Below are 20145 nucleotides of genomic sequence, written 5' to 3'. Positions count from 1 at the left end.
TCTGGATAAATCAAGTCAGCAGCAGAGCGATATTCCTGAGGGTAAATGGTTAACAGGGGCAATGGCTATGCAATTTGATCTAGTTGCATCAAGGACTTTGTACAAAAGCAGAAGACTCCTAAAATTCCTTTCAAATATTAATGGATCCCAGTTCAGAGCAGCTAAAACCTGGACCTTTTTTTCCTCTTATGCAGAAGTAATGTGGAGGTTTTCTTGGGCCAATAGGACATCTTGGGAGGAAAAGCAATGTGCACTACATAAAAAAAAGAAAAAGTGAATTCCAATTTAAGTTAATGCAGTAACAGGAAAATATAAGTGATGTTTCCATAGAAGAAGTAGCCAGTAGGCAGTTGGTCCATCTAGTGCATATAGGTAGCAACATGTCAAGAAGGAAAGAAAACAGCATTTACCCTTGAAAAGCATTTCTTTTTTTGCGGCCCATACATTTGGGAACGGTTTTATAACACTTCAAAAACATTTTAACTTCCTTTCTATCATAAGAAAGGTTATTTGCAAACAAAACAAAAAGAATAATCCCAGCAGAGATTTCTTCCTGCAAAATTGCATAAAAACAATTTTTTTTTAAAAACCAAGAACTGAACAAGTATGGCTTGATTAGAAGGACAAAGCCTCTGCTTTCTTAAAATGACCTGTTAACATGATTTACAGTTGGAAAATTGCCTCTGAACAAACCATGAAACATCTGAAACAATATTGTTTGGACCAATGAAACCAAAGAAGAGAGGTTTGCCTGAAATACAAAATCACTATGTATAGAAAAAAGCTAAACACCACACTCCAACCGTCAAGCGTGTTGGTAGAGCGCTCATCATTTTGGCTTGTTTAGGAACCACAGGACCTAGGTATGTTATGATCTTGGTAGGTTTCTGTGCGTGATTTTTGTGTGGAGTCTGAGTTCTCTCCTGAATAAAGGGTCTTTGCTGTTTAGCGGCTCCTGACAGCACACCTGTTGTCCATCATCTAAATCTGGCTGCTGGAAATTTAAGGAGCTGTTTGCCAGCTAGTCTTTGCCTGATGGTCAACCTTGCTGGTAGACTCAGGCTTCTGATTTCTAGTGAACCTTGCTCCTTGATAGTTTTGCCTGTTTCATCTGTTTGCTCACCATCTGCTGTTTTCTGTGCCTCCCAGGAAAAGTCTGATTATTTCCTTGTCCACAAGAATCCCTCTGACAAAAGACCAGGTCCTCTCAAGACTTTTTGGACCCAACGAACAACTCTTTCTTCCCCAGCCACAACCTGCCTGTCCACTCTCAGACTCTGTGCACGGATCTTTTAAAAATCACTCAGCCTCCACGCCTTCAAAACACACAGATCACACAGATACTTTGCAATCACTGAGTCAACCTTGACTATTTTAGTTTGGTGCCTGCTGGGATTGTTTAAAAGTAATTTCACAAAATAATCTGACTATGTTTTTTACTGTCAAAATCAGAATCAGAAAAGTTTTATTGCCAAGTACGTTTTAGGACATACAAGGAATTTGTTTTGGCGTAGTCGGTGCAATACAGTACAAATTAAACAGTATAAACATATCTAGAATATAATATAAATATATGTGCACAGTTTTAAGTGAGTGAGAGTAAATATAGAGCAGTATTGGGTGCGAGAGCAGTACGACAGTGCAGATGATCAGTGTGCAAGTATGGCAGGAGTCCAAGCTGAGCGTTAATGTAACGCATAGAGTTGCAAGTTACAAGTGTCCTGTCAACAAAAAGGTGTCCTGTTAACAAGGCTGGTGACAGATGGGAAAAACCTGCTCTTGTGGCGTGAGGTTTTGGTCCAGATGGACCGCAGCCTCCTGCCAGAGGGGAGAGTTTCAAAGAGTCTGTGACCGGGGTGGGAGGGATCAGCCAGAATCTTCCCAGCCCGCTTCAGGGTCCTGGAGGTGTACAGTTCCTGGAGCAACAGTAGACTGCAGCCTGCCCTTATCCTTGGCTGTAGCAGCGGCGTACCAGATGGTGATGGAGGAGGTGAGGATGGACTCAATGATGGCTGTGTAGAAGTGCACCATCATAGTCTTTGGCAGGTTGAATATCTTGAGCTGCCGCAGGAAGAACATCCTCTGCTGGGCTTTCTTGATGAGGGAGCTGATGTTTGGCTCCCACTTGAGATCCTGGGAGATGATGGTTCCCAGGAAGTGAAAAGATTCCACAGTGTCAATTGTGGAGTCACAGAGGGTGATGGGGGCAGGTGGGGCTGGGTTCTGCCTGAAGTCCACAACCATCTCCACTGTCTTTAGAGCGTTGAGCTCAAAGTTGTTCTGGCTGCACCAGTCCAACAGATGGTCCACCTCCCATCTGTACGCGGACTCGTCACAATCAGAGATGAGTCCGATCAGGGTGGTGTCGTCCGCAAACTTCAGAAGCTTGACAGACTGGTGACTGGAGGTGCAGCTGTTGGTGTACAGGGAGAACACAGCCTTGGGGGGAACCAGTGCTGATGGTCAGGGAGTCAGAGATGTGCTTCCCCAGCCTCACGCGCTGCTTCCTGTCAGACAGGAAGTCAGTTATCCACCTGCAGGTGGAGTCGGGCACACTCAGCTGGGAGAGCTTCTCCTGGAGCAGAGCTGGAATGATGGTGTTGAAGGCAGAGCTGAAATCCACAAACAGGATCCTGGCATAGGTTCCTGTGGAGTCCAGGTGCCGGAGGATGAAGTGAAGGGCTAAGTTGACTGCATCATCTACAGACCTGTTGGCTCTGTAGGCAATTGGAGGGGTTCCAGGAGGGGGTCGGTGATGTCTTTTAGGTGTGAGAGCACAAGGCGCTCAAAGGACTTCATCACCACAGAGGTCAAGGCGACGGGTCTGAAGTTATTAAGCCCTGTGGTCCTTGGCTTCTTGGGAACAGGGACGATGGTGGAGGACTTGAAGCAGGCTGGCACATGACATGTCTCCAGTGAGGTGTTAAAAATGTCTGTGAAGACTGGAGACAGCTGATCAGCGCAGTGCTTCAGGCTGGCTGGTGAGACAGAATCCGGACCAGCAGCTTTCCAGGGGTTCTGTCTCCTGAAGAGTTTGTTGACGTCCCTCTCCTGGATGGAAAGAGCCGTCCTCGGCGTGGGTAGGGGGCTGGTGGGGGGGAACTTCAGGGTGGGGGTTGGAGGTGCCAAGGCCCCTCTTGAGGTTGGGGAGGTGGGGGTGGTGGATTGTGCCTGCAGGTGTTGGGGGGTGTCCTTTGTCTTTCAAAGCGGCAGTAGAACTCATTCAGGTCGTTGGCAAGGCGTTGGTCGTTGATGGAGTGGGGGGCTTTCGGCTTGTAGTTGGTGATTTGCTTGAGCCCTTTCCAGACAGACGCAGAATCGTTGGCTGAGAACTGGTTTTGGAGCTTCTCAGAGTACAGTCGTTTGGCCTCTTTCACTGCCTTGCCAAACTTGTACTTCGCCTCTCTGTATATGTCTTTGTCCCCACTCCTGAAGGCCTCTTCCTTATCCAGTCTTAACCTTCTGAGTTTAGCTGTGAACCAGGGTTTGTCGTTGTTGTAACTCACCCTGGTGCATGATGGTACACAGCTGTTCTCACAGAAGCTGATGTAGGAAGTCACAGCCTCTGTGTACTCGTCCAGACTGTTGGTAGTAGTCCTGAACACATCCCAGTCTGTACAGCCTAAACACGCCTGGAGATTCTCCACAGCCTCACTGCTCCACTTCCTTGTCGTCCTCACAACAGGTTTGCAGAGCTTTAGTTTTTGCCTGTATGCAAGAATCAGGTGGACCATGATGTGGTCGGATTGGCCCAGTGCAGCACGTGGGACGGCGTGATAAGCGTCTCTGAATTTGACTCCGGTACACTTTGCTCTTTTGTTCTGTTTTTGCATTACAGAATATACAAATTTACAATTTACAGTGTACAATATACACATATCTAATAGAAAAGGTGCATTTGCAACATCTATATGCTGTTGTTTTGTACTCTATTGAATGTTCATCAGAGAAACAGCCTGGGGGAAGAAACTGTCTTTGTGGCGGCTGGTTTTAGTGAACAGTGCTCTGTAGCGGCGGCCTGAAGGTAAAACTCTAAACAGTTTATGTGCAGGGTGTGTGGGGTCTGCAGAGATTTTAGCAGCTCTTTTCCTGACCCCTGACCTGTATAAGTCCTGGATGGAGGGAAGGTCAGCTCTGATTATTCTTTCTGCAGTCCTGATTATTCGTTGCAGTCTGGACCTGTCCTGTTTTGTGGATGAGCCAAACCACACTGAGATGGATGAAGACAGGACAGATTGAATGATAGCAGTGTAGAAGATGACCAACAGCTCCTGTGGAATGTTGAACTTCTTGAGTTGCCTCAGGAAGTACAGTCTCTGCTGGGCCTTCTTTCGAACAGTGTCTATGTGTGAAGACCATCTCAGGTCCTCAGAGATGGTTGTTCCTAAGAACCTGAAGTGGTCCACGGCCGATACAGTGTTGTTGAGGATGGTGAGGGGGTGTATGGGGGTGGTGTTCTCCGAAGGTCCACCACCATTTCCACAGTCTTGAGTGGGTTCAGTTCAAGGTAGTTCTGACCGCACCAGTGTACCAGTCGATCCACCTGCTGTCTGTATGCAGACTCATCACCGTCCTGGATCAGTCCAATGACAGTGGTGTCATCTGCAAACTTAAGGAGTTTCACGGACGAGTCCGGTGAGGTGCAGTCATTTGTGTACAGAGAGAAGAGGAGTGGGGATAGAGCACACCTCTGGGGGGCACCAGTACTTATTGATCTGGATCGGGAGAAGATGCTCCCCAGTCTCACCTGCTGCTGTCGGTCTGTCAGGAAGCTGTTGATCCACTGACAGGTGGAGGCTGGGACGTTGAGCTGTGTGAGCTTCTGGTGGAGGATGTCTGGTATGATGGTGTTGAAGGCCGAGCTGAAGTCTACAAACAGGATCCTGGCGTACGTCCCTGGACAGTCGAGGTGTTGCAGGATGAAGTGTAGACCTAAGTTGACAGCATCATCTGCCGACCTGTTTGCTCGGTAAGCAAACTGCAGGGGGTCCAGCAGGGGGCCTGTGATGTCTTTCAGGTGCTTCAACACCAGCTGCTCAAAGGACTTTATGACCACAGACGTCAGGACTACAGGCCTGTAGTCATTTAATCCTACGATGGTGGGTTTCTTGGGAACCGGGATGATGGTGGATCGTTTGAGGCAGGAGGGGACCACACATTTCTCCAGTGACTTGTTGAAGATCCTTGTGAAGATCGGAGCAAGTTGATGTGCACAGGTTTTCAGACATGATGGGGAGACGTTATCAGGTCCTCCAGCTTTCTTTGTTTTCATGTTCCTCAATTTTGTTGGGAAGTGAGCGCACGTTAGAGAGAAATATTCCAGGTGACGGTGTTCGTAGTCCACGCTGGCGAAGACGTACCAGCACCCCAGCCCGTTTCCCTCTCTTCCAGCGTTTCACCGCATGAACAAAGGTGAGCACAACTTTGACCAGAATGTCCAAAAATTCCAGAGCAGTAGGCAGAAAAGTGGGAAATAACTCCTCTGGTGTAGTAGCCCTGATGTTCATGAGTTCTTCTCTGGTGAGAGAGCTCCGGGTACCATCACAGAAGACCGTTTGAAAGCAAAAAACAAAACAAAACAATGCGCACCAACACGCCGAGGCTACCATCTGCGGCGCCATCTTGCACAGGGATTAGAATCCTGGTATTATTTCAATCAGCCCACCTGTGCCTTTCTGTCTTAAACATAAATGTGGAAAACAAATGTGCTATGTTTCAGTTTTGTAAAGGACTCTAATGCAGAGATCAATGGAGGTGAAGATAAACACTTTAAAAAATGAAAACAACTTTCCGAATTTTCTTGCGCTCTAAGAACAGACATGAATTGCAACAGAAGAGGTGGATAAATGGGAGAAACCAGCAGAAAACGATGAAAACTAGCTAATCAGAAATGAAAAACAGCTGAGTCAGAGTGAAGGTGGGGCAGCTGAAGGAGGGAGACTAATTCACCAGACCAGAGCTTAACAGAAACCTGAAGAAACCCAGGTAGGAATATAACAGGAGATAACTCTACATGTATAAAGAACTCTAGAATGAAACACAAAACAATGACCTAATAAGGAAAACACCTAAAATAGGCAAAGGTAAATAAATATAAGAAAGCAGGACCTTCAGAACATATATACAGCAAAGAAATGGTAAAAACACACAAAATGTGCCTTACACAGATGTTTTTTCAGTATGGTGCATTTTTATATGAAGACTTCAGATGAAAACTTTAAATGCACAAGCCAAAGCAGGATATAGTGTATTTGTGAGACATCTACAAGATGAATGCAATCTATTCTGTATTTTAAGTGATATGGTTCTTCACATTGACTGAATTATTTTCCTTATGAGGTGAGAGGTTTTTAAGGTTATTGTAGATTATTGTAAGCTTTCCTCACCATAATGACTGGAAGACTGATGTCAGCCTGCTGCTCACTGTATTTCTAGGATTAATTAAGGATATTTTTTTATTCTTTGGTCACTCAAGTTTCTGTTTTAACTGTGTTCAAAAGTTCTTTATTGTCTTTTTGGTGAGCAATTTATTATTCATGGGTAATTAGGCATCTCTGCAGACTAATTGGTCACAGTGGGTAAGTATTATTAATCTAAATTAGGTTCATTTGTTCCCCTTTATTACTTATTATGGACCAAATACACATATAGCAACAGAATAAAATGCGGACAGGATGTCAAGCTTGAGTGAAATATACAGTGGCACTCAAGTCAGTTCTATCCCCTCATTGTAGGCATGAATCTCATTATAAAATTAGGCTTTAAACACATTTTTTAACTGTTCTGCTTTCCAAGTGAAATGATTATCCTTGTAATATATATATCATGTTTAATATATTGAATATGTGTTCCATCGAGAGTGATTTGTCAGATTAAATGTACCTTTTGAAAATAATAACCTTTAAGCAGGTATTAAACATATTTTTCATGAATCCCACATTTCTGAATTAAAATGTTCTTTTATTGGTCCAAAGTAATATACAAATTTTAAATGTCATGTTTTCATTAGCTATAAGAAGAAGACCGCCACAATTAACAGAAATAACTGCTTGAAAACATCAGAGTGTGATTAATCTATATAATGTGATTTACTCAATGAAATGAGTTATTTGAATTTTCAATAATTTATTGAATATGACTAATGTACCTTGACCAGTGATTTTCTTTTTTTTTTTTTTTTTGTAACCACCAACATGCTTACTGGTGTTTTTTCTCTAAAGCTTCTTGAGATGACATTTGCGTCACTATATAAATATACTTTATATGGGCAGAAATGTAATATTCTGGCTGCATATTTGACCACTCTTCTTGGCAGAATTGGTAGAGTTTATGTCTGGTTCCCTGGTACATACCCTGCTTTTAATCATAGTCAGTAATGCTTGAGTAAAGGTTGAGACCCTGGGAAGTCATTCTAGAAGCTTAATGTAAGCCTCCTTCTTCCATTCCAAAACCAGTTTTTATATATGTTTGACATCATCTGACAAAAATATCTGCCTCCCACTGAAGTTTTAAAAACTTCAGGTACCACTAGTAATACCAGCACCATGCTTTAAAATTAAATTCCTCACCTTGACATCGCTAAGCATACTTTTTGTCATTGTGTTTTAAGTTTAATCTTTGCCTTACCTGACCATAAAATGTTCCTCTAAAGGGCATTGGACTGGTTTTGGATTATTTGTTTGGGCAACTTAAAATTTCAGACAAACTTGAAGGTGTTGATTTTGGAGCAGGGACTTCCTTTGGTTAGTACTCTCTCAGTCCATGGGGATGTAAAAATGGCTTCACTGTGGATCTGCAAACTGATGTTCCAGCAGTATCCATTTCATTGGCAGACTTGAGCTTTGGGTGTTCCTGGTTGTTCCTTGACAACCTAATACATTTCCTTTAAGTTAGGGGTCACAGTTAGGGCCCTATTCCAAACGTTGCAAAGTTGTAACACATCAAAATAACTTATACTTACATTCTATTGTTTGTAGTGATGGTCTTGGAATTGGCTGCTGTTTCGAAAGCGCTAAAAAAGACTTCCCTGACTTGTGTAAATCTACAACTCTCCTTAGATTTTCACTGAGTTCTTTGGACTTTTCCATCCAGAGAGTATTGTCAAACCAATCATTTTGTGTTGCACTCAGGTGTGGTTACTGATTAGAGGTTAAAAGGACTTTGTCTCATCAAATAAACAGATACTCCAGAACTTTAAGTAACACTTCTTAAAAGACTTTAAAAGACGCACAATAAATTTAGAGTACTGCATCCAGTTGATGTTTTCATCACATTGTAAAGGCCTATCAGATTTCTAAAAGCTTATTTCTTTGGCCTTTTATCTGCAGTTAAAGGAATAAAATTCCTGTAAATTGAGAACTTGGTGCTCAGTAGGAGCCGTCTTGAGGATAATTTCTACACAGTGATCTGTTGAAAAAGACTTTGAAGAAGGCTTAAGATTCAAAATTAGCTTAACATCCTTTCCAGAAGTCCTACAAATATGACATTTCCACTTTGCTTTTCAACTTAAGATGAAGAACTTCAAGGTCAAGTCTGCACGGAACCTTTCATCAGAGGTGAACCTCCGTCCCGCCATCTCCATCTCTGCCCCGTCTTTGATCTAGTTCCCTCTTGTGGAAGCCAGCATGTCACACCTCAGTGACCATCACGTAAATTAGGATTTATTGCCTGTTCTGTCTGTCAAGCCCTCTGTATGAGAGCTTTTGTTTGGCAGCTGTTTTAAAGCACTGCTGCCAAGTTCAACCTTGTGCTTTTCTCAAAGAGTCAAAAAGTGCTGCTCCAATTAGTCAAACTTTCACTAAAATAGTTTTTATGACTTTCTGTAAAACTTCCAAGATGCCTTCTGAGGCACTGATGATTGGATTACAGCTGCTTGTGGATGTAACACCCACAGGCTTGCAATGAACTACAGACTTCAAGTCTCATCCTACATCCTATTACACATTTTACAGTCCACCATTAGGGCAGTGGTTCTTCAAACAGCAGTGTTAGGGATACATTTATTTGCTCAAAAATTGGGATTCTGAAAAATAACTGCAAAAATCGTATGTCTTGTTGTTGCCTGTGAGCTGAATATATTGTTACACCCTTTCCTATCACATATCTTGCTACCAAAATCTAATGTAAATCATTGGCCCTGGAGGCAGACCTGGTTTAAGGCGTTTTCATGCAACTCCTCCCAGGTGAAAACGACCCAGCAAATTTATCCAACGGTCAAATTGCTATGAAAGACAAGAGTTCTATCTCATACTTGACAGGTCTCAGTTAGAATGTCATATGGTAAAATCCATGAAAGGGCAATTGGAAAAAAAGTCAGACTTGTTTAGAGGAGGTAAAGGACAAAGCATCCTCTTTTTAACAAGAATATAGCCTCACAAGCTTATAAAGTTGTATCTTAATGAACAACAAGACGTTTACTGCAATGTTCTTTGGACAGATGATACCAAGCTAGAGATATTTTACCACAATGACATCAACCTGTTAGGAGAAAACTAAGCACAGCATATTAGCCCAAACACCTCATGTGAGCTGCCAATAATGGTATTGGAGGGTTGATGATTTGGGCTTGCTTTGCAGCTAAAGGACCTGGGTGCCTTGCAGTCAATGAGCCAGCCATAAATGTCTCTGTATGTCTAATTATTTTAGAGTCAAATGTGAGGCAGTTTGTTCGACTGAAACTTGGCCTAAACTGGATCATCAACATTAGAATGATCCCAAAACACAGTCGCAAATCTACAACAAAATGCCTGAAAAATATATGGAAACAAAGCATTACAAAGACCTCAGCTTGATATACTGTGGTGGGACCTTACAAGATCAGTACAGTAATTGTTTCCTGACTTAATTTAACAGAAGCAACATAAAAAATAAGAGCTACAAGCTGTTGGTTTAGTCATTAAATGTATTCAGATGGCTTAGAACAACATTTTGATTATTTAGTCAGTTTTTTAGCATCTGTTTTTTTCTTTTAATAGATGTACATATCCATTCAATAAATTTGAATGTTATTGAAATGTTAATTTACTTAAGTAACTCAATTCGCAAAGTAAAACACATTATATAGATTAATTACATACAGACTGATGCTTCATGCCTTTATTGATGTTAATTGATATGATTGTCCACTTACAGCAAATGAAAACACCAAATTTAGGATTAGAGAAAGAAGAAATGTGGCTGTAATAAAAAGTATATTTAATACCTGCTTGGTATTTTCAAAAGGTGCATTTATTTTTGACAAACGTGCCTCCTCCAAAAGCATATTCTAATTAATTGAATAGGAGTGTATTCTTACAGTTTGGATAAACCCAAACACAACATATAAGTGCAAACGCTTGCTCCAATTGCCAAGTGCAGTGGTGGACGGGTGATGATTTGGGCTTGTTTTACAGTCACGGGGCCTGAGCATCTTGCACTCATTAAGTTGACCATAAACTCATATGTATAGCAAAGTATTTTATAATGAAATATGATACAATCTTACAGCTGAAACTAGCCCCAAACTGGGTGATGCAAACAAAAGAGCAATATTGTGGAAAATAGGGAAAAACTATAGTAACTATGCACAGAAAATTAATTGTTCAAGTTATTACTGCTAAAACTGTCTCCAAACATCTAAAACAGTGTCACATTTTAGCAGCTTTACCTCCAGAAAATAAATGCTTCCTAACAGCTCACCACATGTGTTTTCTGTCCGTAAAAACTAAAGTTGATTCACACCTAACCAGAAAATCAAGGTCTCTCTTCTAATTCGCATTCTGGGCCATGATATAGTTATGTTTTCTTGCTGGTCCCCACTTTGCATGCTCTAGATCACCTACAGTGTAAGAAAACACAGTCACACTCTTGGTTTTTTGCACGAGTCTGAGTGAGTAAATCTGCGATTGCAGTTGTTACATAGATGGAGTTTTTCAGATTTCTCTCACGGAGCTGTGTGCTTATCGAAAATGAAATAACAAATAAAAATGGATTTTGTGTTCAGTCAATTTAAAGCCGGGCTGTATGTGATAACCATCAAAGAAACATTTGGGGCTTCACTATGACCAAAATTCCAACACCTACTACAGCAAACACAAAAAACAACACAATATGTGGCTGTGGAACAAGGATTAGGCCTCAAATGTAACTCAAGGTTCTACTTTTCTCATTTTTGAATCCAATATAAATGTGAGGAACTGTATTTGGATTTCATGATGGCCCTTTCAACTTCTAGGGTAATCAGCATTTCACAAACAGCTCTTTTCCATCAAGACTTCCATCTGAAAACAGTGGAGCTAACAGCTAGCCACATGTTTTATTTCCCTCATTTCTTTCAGCTGTAATCCAATCAGCAGCATGTTTCACAGAACAAATGCTAATGATGATAATAATTTACATCAATTTGCAAACACATTCCTAAATTAAAATAATACTTGTGACTACTTGTACCTAAACATTTTATTGGAGGTTGTGAGAAGTTAGAAAGCAAAAAGTGGCTGTGCTATTACATGTTGTTGTCACGTATGAACAGATTATTGCTTTGGTATCACAAAGTGGGTTGATGTTCTGTTCGAAGGTCTGGGTTCATGTGTTCACATGGGAAATGATCACATCAATGCTCAGGACATCAAGGAGGGTCCATCAGGAGAGACGAGTGTCTTGACTTTGGAATGGAAATTAATGTGTTTATGATAATTTAGAAGAAAAATTACATGTTTTTGTTTGTATCTTAATATATCAAGCATCTTCTCTAATTACTGAAAGGAATTTCTGCAGGTCCTTGTGAAAACATACAAACATCTGTTATTTTATATCCATTTTGTTTTGTTTTTTGCTGTTCTTGTGATGGACAAACATGAAAGTACTGCAGGACCATGAAATGATGAAGTGAAATGATGTGTAGTTTTTTTTTAGAATTTCATAAAGATAATGAGAAACACTTTCTTAAAGTGTGGGGTGCATACCTCCTAAAGTCAATAAGCCATCACAAACCATAATAAACCATCTTTTGCTACAGTTGCAAGTCATTTGGGGAATGTCTCTACCAGCTTAACACAAATAGACACTGAAACCTTTGCTCATGCATTCTTCTTTACAAAATAGCTCAAGATCAGTAAGACTGGATGAAGAGGATCTGTGAACAGCAGTGATTAAGCTTTCCGATGGATTCTCGATTGGATTTCGGCCTGGACTTTGATTGGGCCATTCTAACGAATAAATATGCCTTGATAAGTCATTTCATTGTAACTCTGGTAGCAGGAATGCTGTTGTGACTCAGGCTGTTCATGTTTTAGCTGCAAACAACCAAGTCTTTCTTAAATGTTCTTTGAAATTCCTTTATTATTGAGACATTGGTGTCTGCTTGTCCATCCAACTAAACATTAATCTCTTATCCATCTGTTCCTTGCTGTGAACCGTTTGGGCGTTATCTGTGTTATTCACATGTTGACTGATGTCAGCAGTTGCTGAGAGATAATTTTAATTCAATAGTTTTGAACATGCAATTCCCTTTCAAAATGCTGCTGTAAGTTGTAAAAAAAAAGCATCTCAGAATCTAGGAAAGTTGGTTGGAAAAGAGTTAGGACTTGGGAAACATTGTCAAAGTCTTATCTTGCCCATTCCCAGATAAGCTAGAGGCCTCCTGGTGATTTGGTAAGTTTGCTCACTAGCAAACAAAATAATGGTCAGTAACTTTTATAGTAGTCTTGGTAGACAGAATATCGACCAAACAACCTGGCATTGCATAAAAAGTTCAAACTTTGCTGGCACAAACATAGCTAGAAATATGGATGTTATACACTGGTTTTCTGCCATTGTATCCCACAGATTACCCTCATTAAATTAATCAATCAATCAATTACAGATACTTTTGAAGTCAACTCCTTGTCTGTATTAAACACACCTGTCCACAGAATCAGTCTCTTTCATTTCAGTCTCTCCACCACCATTGGTGGTGCATGAACAAAGAGATGTCTGAGGATGCCTGAGACAAGACAGATTTGCACAAGATTGGAATGGACTGTAAGACTATCAGCAAACAAAAAAAAATGGTGAAAAGGTGAAAACTGTTGTTCTGGAGTTTCCAAATGGAAGAAACCATATATGATTACCATCCACCTTTTGTCTGAAGCTCCATGCAAGGTCTGGCTTCAAGGGAGGACCTGAACGGTCCACAGAAGGGCTGAAACATGTGTTTTGGTCCAATGTGCAACAAAACAAACTGTTTTTGCTATCAGTTCCACTCACTGTGCTTGGAAAAAAAACTCATGTTCAGTATGACCCAAAGGACACCCTCCCTACAGTCAGGCCCAGAGGTGGAACATTATGGTTTTGGTTTGTTTTTCTGCAAAGGGAACAACATGACTGAACGGTTCATGAATGGACCATGTATGGCAAAATCTTAGAGAGAAATCTTGTTCTCTTAGCCAGAACACTGACATTTTGTGAAATGGTCTTCCAGCATGGCAATGACCCAAACATACAACCAAAGTAACAAAGGAATGACTAAAAAAAGAATCAATCATTCATCCATCCAGTTATCTTCCACTTATCTGTTATCGGGTTGCTCAGATAACAGGCCCAGCAGAGAAGCCCAAAGATCCTTCTCAGCAACACTCTCCAGCTCATTCTGGGGGATCCCAAGGCGTTCCCAGGCCAGATGGGACATATAGTCCCTCCAGAGAGTTCTGGGTCTTTCCAAGGGTTTCTTCTGAGTAGGACCTGCTTGAAAACCTCAAAACGCAGGCACTCAGGAGTAAGGCTGCACAATATATCGCGAATATATCATCATCGCAATATCAGTGCGTGCAATATTCATATTGTAAAGGACTGTTGAAGTGTAGCCATTCTTGGCTAATATATTCCAGGTGTTATGAACTTGCATTTTTCATGCTAATGTAATATATGGCCAGTTGGACGGTGTCTCTAGTTGGCAGATTCTCACCCTGGACACAGAGTGATGAAAGCACAGATGAGAAAGATAGGACAGGAAAAACTATGTATATATTGAAACTGATATTATAATCACAATATTTACCAGTATTATCAACACTGCAAGATTTTTCTAATATCATGCAGCCCTGCAGGAGGCATTCTGATCAGATGCCTGAACCACCTCAACTGACTCCTTTTGATGCAGAGAAGAAGCAGCTTTACTTCAAGCTCCCACTATATGACTGCTCCTTATCCTTTTTTTAAGCCCAAAAAAGAATAATATTAAGGTTAGTGGAGTGCATTGGCTAGTCTAGAAACCTAAATACTACACAAAAATCTGTGGTGGCAGCTGAAGCTTTGAGTTACTAAACAGCCAAGAGCTCAAGGAGATTTAGAGGTTTTCTATAATGAGGACCTGGCCAAAAATCCCACCTGAGAGCAGTTAAAACCTGGTGGTCAACTACAAGCAGTTTACAGCTATGCTTCTAGCAAGATCTAAGTCATATTTTGCTGGGCATCAAATACAAATTTGACTCAGTGACATGAAAGTACATTTGTTTGAGTTAAATATTGTGCTTTTTCTGGATTTTTTTGTCAATATTTTGTCTCTCGACATTAAAGTGGAAATTAGAGACATTCATTTGTTTATACGTGAGCTAACTTACAATTTCAGGCAGTAAGGAGCAACCTTTTGGACTTTTGTCAAAAACTGAAAGGCAAGAGCTTGACAAGCAGAATACAAACAAAATATGGAAACAACTGTTGAAGAAACATTCCTGTTGAGAGTCCTCCCAGCATGAAGCATCCCAAAATGATTTGACAAACGTTGTGTTTGTCAAATAACAGTTATCAGCCCTGTAGAGTTTAGATAAGGTTCTAAATGTGGTGCAAGAAGCAGAGCAGAAGGATACATATGCAAAAATTGCACCCAAGTTTGTCTCCAGTGCCAGGGTGACCCAATAAAAGGAGTTAGCTTTTGTTGCAGTGGCAGACTTCAATGTAGGATGTATCTGTCAACCTGTCAACTGAAAGCCCTAGCACTACTTTCACTAATGATGTATAGGAGAAAGAGCTGAGCAGCAGCTAAAAGGGTGTGGGTATATTATATCTTCAGGACAAGATATTAATTCAAAAGTTCAGGGCTCTTCCAGTAGATCTGTCTTTCTTCTGACTGCCAGCTTCCAGGACTAATTCAAACTGATTAGGAAATCATTTGACAACCTGCTTAGAAGAGTGGCATTTTAAGAGGAGACAGAGAGGATTGTGGGATGGCAAAGTCAAAGACCAAATTTGTTGTGTTGTGTTTGAAGTTTCCATTATAGCAATGCAAACTCTTAAGATGTTTTGAATTTCATGCAGAAATGGGCTCAAAAAGCTTTAGTAGGTTAAACTCAAAAGCCGGAAGAAAATTAAACAAGACACCAACAAAAGTTTCTTTGCACAGAACCCAAATATAATAAGCCTTTTTTCACTTTAAATCCAACAAATCTTTAAAAGTATGATGAAATTGTATTTAATTTTCTGTCACTAACCTAAGTCATTGTCTCAGAGAGGTTTACTTGTAAATAAGGGTTTTGACTTGAATATGTTTATGCTATATACATTTTTATGTTCTAACCACAATCTTTAATGTGTTTTATTTGGATTTAAAATGTTAGACCAACTGAAAGTGGAGCCGAATTGTGAAGTTAAATTAAAATGATGCACAAAGTGTGGCATGCATTTTCATCAGCCCCTAAGAGTCAACAATTTGCAGCTTTTCACTGAAGCTGCAGCTGTAACTCTGTTGGGTTACATCTCTACCAGCTTCGTGCATCTAGGGACAGAATTTCTTCCTCCATGTCATTTGTCTTTGCAAATTAGGTCCTGCTGCTGTGTCAGACTGGATTGAGAATGTTTGTGAACAAACATTTTTCAAGATTAGATTCTCAGTTGGATTTAGGTCTGGACTTTGACAGGGCTATTCTAACACATGAATAGGCTTTGACCTAAGTCATTGTATAATAGCTCTGGCTGTATGTTCAGAGTATTTGTCCTCCTGGAGGTGAACCTCTGCCTTTTGGACCTTCTAATTGGTTTTCTGTCACTAAAGTGCACAACTGGTAGTTGTCCTGTTCAAACATTCCCACATCCAACCCCTTCAGAGTTACCATGGGCCTCTTGGCTGCTTCTCTAACAGCCTAGAAACTTTGGTCATGACTTGGTAGATTTGTAGTTGTGCCATACTCTTTCCGTTTTCAGATGATGGATTGAAAAGAGCTCAGTGAAATGTTCTCAGCTTGGGATATACTTTTCAAACCAACCCCATTTCAAGATTTTTCACAACTTTTTCCCTGGTCTGCCTGCTGTGTTCCTTGGTCTTCATGATACTGTTTGTTCACTAATGTTCTAATGTAAGAAAACTCAGAGGCCTTCACAAAAGGGGGTGGATTTATATTAAAATTAAATTGCACATAGGTGAGTTCAGTTCACCAGTTAGGTGGCTTTGGAAGTCAACTGGTTGGCCTGGATTTTATTTAGACGTTTAACACTAAAGGGGGACAAACACTTATGCATGGCACACTTTTCAGTTATGCATTTGTTAAAACAAATTAAAACTATGTTAAATCTTACTTCAAATTCACTATGAAGTGTGTGTGTGTGTAAGATATGGCAATACTTTGCTTCATCTTTGGCACTATGGTAACGTGTATAATGCTAATCGATGGGATAAATTCCCATTTTGTTTCAAAGCATTTCTCAGAAGACAGCCCTTAACTGAGCTCAGAGAAATCCTTTGGTATCCCAGAGAGTCCTTCTGGCCTGCTTTCTTTAGACATAAATGTGATTATGTACATGTAATGAGGTTGCTTGAGGGAGGTCTTTTGCTCCCTGTTGGAAAACAACACCATAAAATCTATGTAATATTGTAGATGTTTGTACATTTTTGATGCAAGAATGTAATTCAATGACAGCATTACAATGAAAGCCAGAAGCCTGTTAATTAATATAGGTCAACTGTAGGTTGTAAATAAGTGACAAGTCTAAAGGCTGTGAGTTGCATTTGACCTTTGAGGTTCTTTTGCTGTGCCACAACAAAGACCAATTGTCTTTTTTTGTTGTTGTTTAGGGTGCTTTAAAATGACTAATTAATACAGTTTGAGTAAAAACAGGATTGAGGCCTACATTTAACTCTGTAAATAATGCAAGACATAATTTTTTAAGGGACACAAATCAAAAACTAAGGAAACTAAAAATGCAGACTCAGGGCAGAATGACAGGCCAGAAAAAGAAGATCACAAAGACCAGTGAGCATCTCAGAGAGAGTGACTTATAATCTGCATACACTGAAGTAATACCCAAATACCACTAAACAAGGCAAGATTAAGAAAAAAGAAACCCATGTGAACAAGGAACCAGTTGATCATGGTCATACTGCATGAATTTCAGAAGTCGTAAACAAAATCTTTGTGGAAAAAACTGTAACAATATACATGTTGGTGCATCAAAAAATGCATGTAACACAGGTCTAAATGTGAAAAAATGAAGTAGATTTAGGTGATACATCAAGTCTTGTCACTTCTTTGAAGTTTGTCTTTCAATAGACAGATGTTCTGAATAGTGCATGTGTATTGGGTTGAAGACTGTGGAGCTCACAGTGTTCTGCTGCATCAGAACTTGGGACATGCTGTGTCATCACAGTCTTTTTGTCATTTGTATTTCATACTTAAGGATCAGCTGACTAGCTAGCAATTAAATTTTAACACTCCATAGTTGCATTTCTACAGTCGGAACCTTTTGTGGAACCAGGGTATTTTCCTGGGGCTTTTTTTTACGTGTCCTGTAGCACTAGGTAGCACTCAGAAATGTTGTCTGAGTGCCAAGAAGAAGCCGAATAGATTTACTTTCACAAGTGGAGCATTAAGGCTAATGCTACAATGCTCCACTTGATATATATAAAAAGACTTTATTAGAGACTGCTTTGGGATTATTTCAATTGCAATGAACACAGAGACGGAAACTGAAGGGAAAGAAAGAAGAGAAAGAGGTTGGGAGAAAAGGAAAAAGGAAGAGAAGGAGAATAGAATAGAGGAGATAAAGAAGGATGAAGACATTACAAGATAACGCCCTAGAAGACTGCTATTACACCTGCAGAAACGTATTTATACCAGCAGCAATGTGACAGAAAAGTGCATGGTACTAATGAATGCAAGATGTATTTAGTGGCAACTGCAGCTCAATATACAACATATGTCTGTTAAGATCTATATCCAAACACCTGTGGGTATATGTGTGTATATACACTGCCCAAAAAAAAAAAAGTCACCACAAAAAAAAAAAGGGTCACACACTAATATTTCGTTGGACCGCCTTTAGCTTTGATTACGGCACACATTCGCTGTGACATTGTTTCGATAAGCTTCTGCATGTTACAAGATTTATTTCCACCCAGTGTTGCATTAATTTTTCACCAAGATCTTGCATTGATGGTGGTAGAGTCTGACCGCTGCACAAAGCCTTCTCCAGCACACCCCAAAGATTCTGGACTCTGTGGTGGCCAATCTATATGTGAGAATGATGTCTCATGCTCCCTGAACCACTCTTTCACAATTTGAGCCCGATGAATCCTGGCATTGTCATCGGTGAAGAAAAACTCCATTGATGGAATAACCTGGTCATTCAGTATATTCAGGTAGTCAGCTGACCTCATTCTTTGAACACATACTGTTGCTGAACCCAGACCTGACCACCTGCAGCAACCCCAGATCATAGCACTGCCCCCACAGGCTTGTACAGTAGGCACAAGGCATGATGGAAGCATCACTTTACCTGCCTCTCTTCTTACCCTGATGCACCCATCACTCTGGAACAGGGTAAATCTGGACTCATCAGACCATATGACCTTCTTCCATTGCTCCAGAGTCCAATCTTTATGCTCCCTAGCAAACTGAAGCCTTTTTTTTCGGTTAGCCTCACTTAGTGGTTTTCTTAGGGTTACACAGATGTTCAGTCCCAATCCCTTGAGTTCCCTTCGCATTGTGAGTGTGGAAATGCTCTTACATTCATTATTAAACATCGGCCTGAGTTCTACTATTGTTTTTCTTCTATTTGATTTCACGCCAATCGCCAATCACAATCATTCAGAATTTTTCCCCACTATCCTTCTAGTTTTTAATAATGAGTTGGAAAGTTCTTTACCCAATTTTGGTAATTTCTGCAATGTCCTTAGATGTTTTCTCTGCTTGATGCATGCCAATAATTTGACTCTTCTGAAACAGACTGACGTCTTTTCCACAACCTCAGGATGTGTCTTTCGACATGGTTGCTTAAGAAATGAGAAGCAACTTGTTGCAGCAATTGGGGTTAAATAACTTGTTGAGGACCACGACCAGGACTACCGCAACCCTGATTTTTGTGCTGTGGATTATTACAAATTTATACAAAAGTATAAATTGGTTTTAATTCGGTTTCAGCATTTAACCAGTGTGAAATTGTAATTAATTATACCTTTAAATAGCAGGTTGTAGTTCCAGTTTGTAGTACCAACATAGTTGGCACTCTGTGTGTTGATTGTTGAGGCCATGTTTCCTCCAAATCAACCATCTGGAATGTTTCTTCTGCTTGACCGGAAAAAAAGTTGTGTCATTTATTAAAACAATTTATTTTCTTCTGGTGTAATTTGATGTAATGTTCAGCTGTTATATTCACATGTGGTATTTTGTTTTATAAAAAATGAAACAGATGACTGCACATCCTTGAAGTGTAATTGTTGTATATTTTCCGTTTTCCATATTGAATTTGTGAAATTTGAATGAATAAAACATTAACCAGGATTATGTCTTAATCATGGTTTTCAGTCTTCAGGTTTCAGCTTCTAATTAACTCAGACTTACTTTAAAGTAGCTTTCAAAACCATTTGCTTTGTACTTCCCTTTCTGATATCCCCCACCTTTAAACAAAACACCAGCTGACGGCCGATCTACCTGGAAGTGAAGCAGAGATGACCTACGACAGTGTCAGAATAATTTCTTCACCTTCAGCCTCAGCAGAACATTAAAAGATCAAACAGACATAACTCTGACTTTGTATCTGTGTGTTCTGAGAGAAGGGATGGTTAATGGTAGTTAAAAAGATTTTGCCGACTCATCTGGGACCTTTCTTCAGATGCCAGTCCGTCCAAATGACCTTACACGTTTCCCAGTTTATTTTACCTGCCCTCTTATCATTTAAATGAAAGACCCAGACAACCAACCC

Source organism: Girardinichthys multiradiatus, chromosome 22 (genome assembly GCF_021462225.1).
Source record: "Girardinichthys multiradiatus isolate DD_20200921_A chromosome 22, DD_fGirMul_XY1, whole genome shotgun sequence".
Classification (NCBI taxonomy): domain Eukaryota; kingdom Metazoa; phylum Chordata; class Actinopteri; order Cyprinodontiformes; family Goodeidae; genus Girardinichthys; species Girardinichthys multiradiatus.
This window is presented reverse-complemented; position numbering follows the sequence as displayed.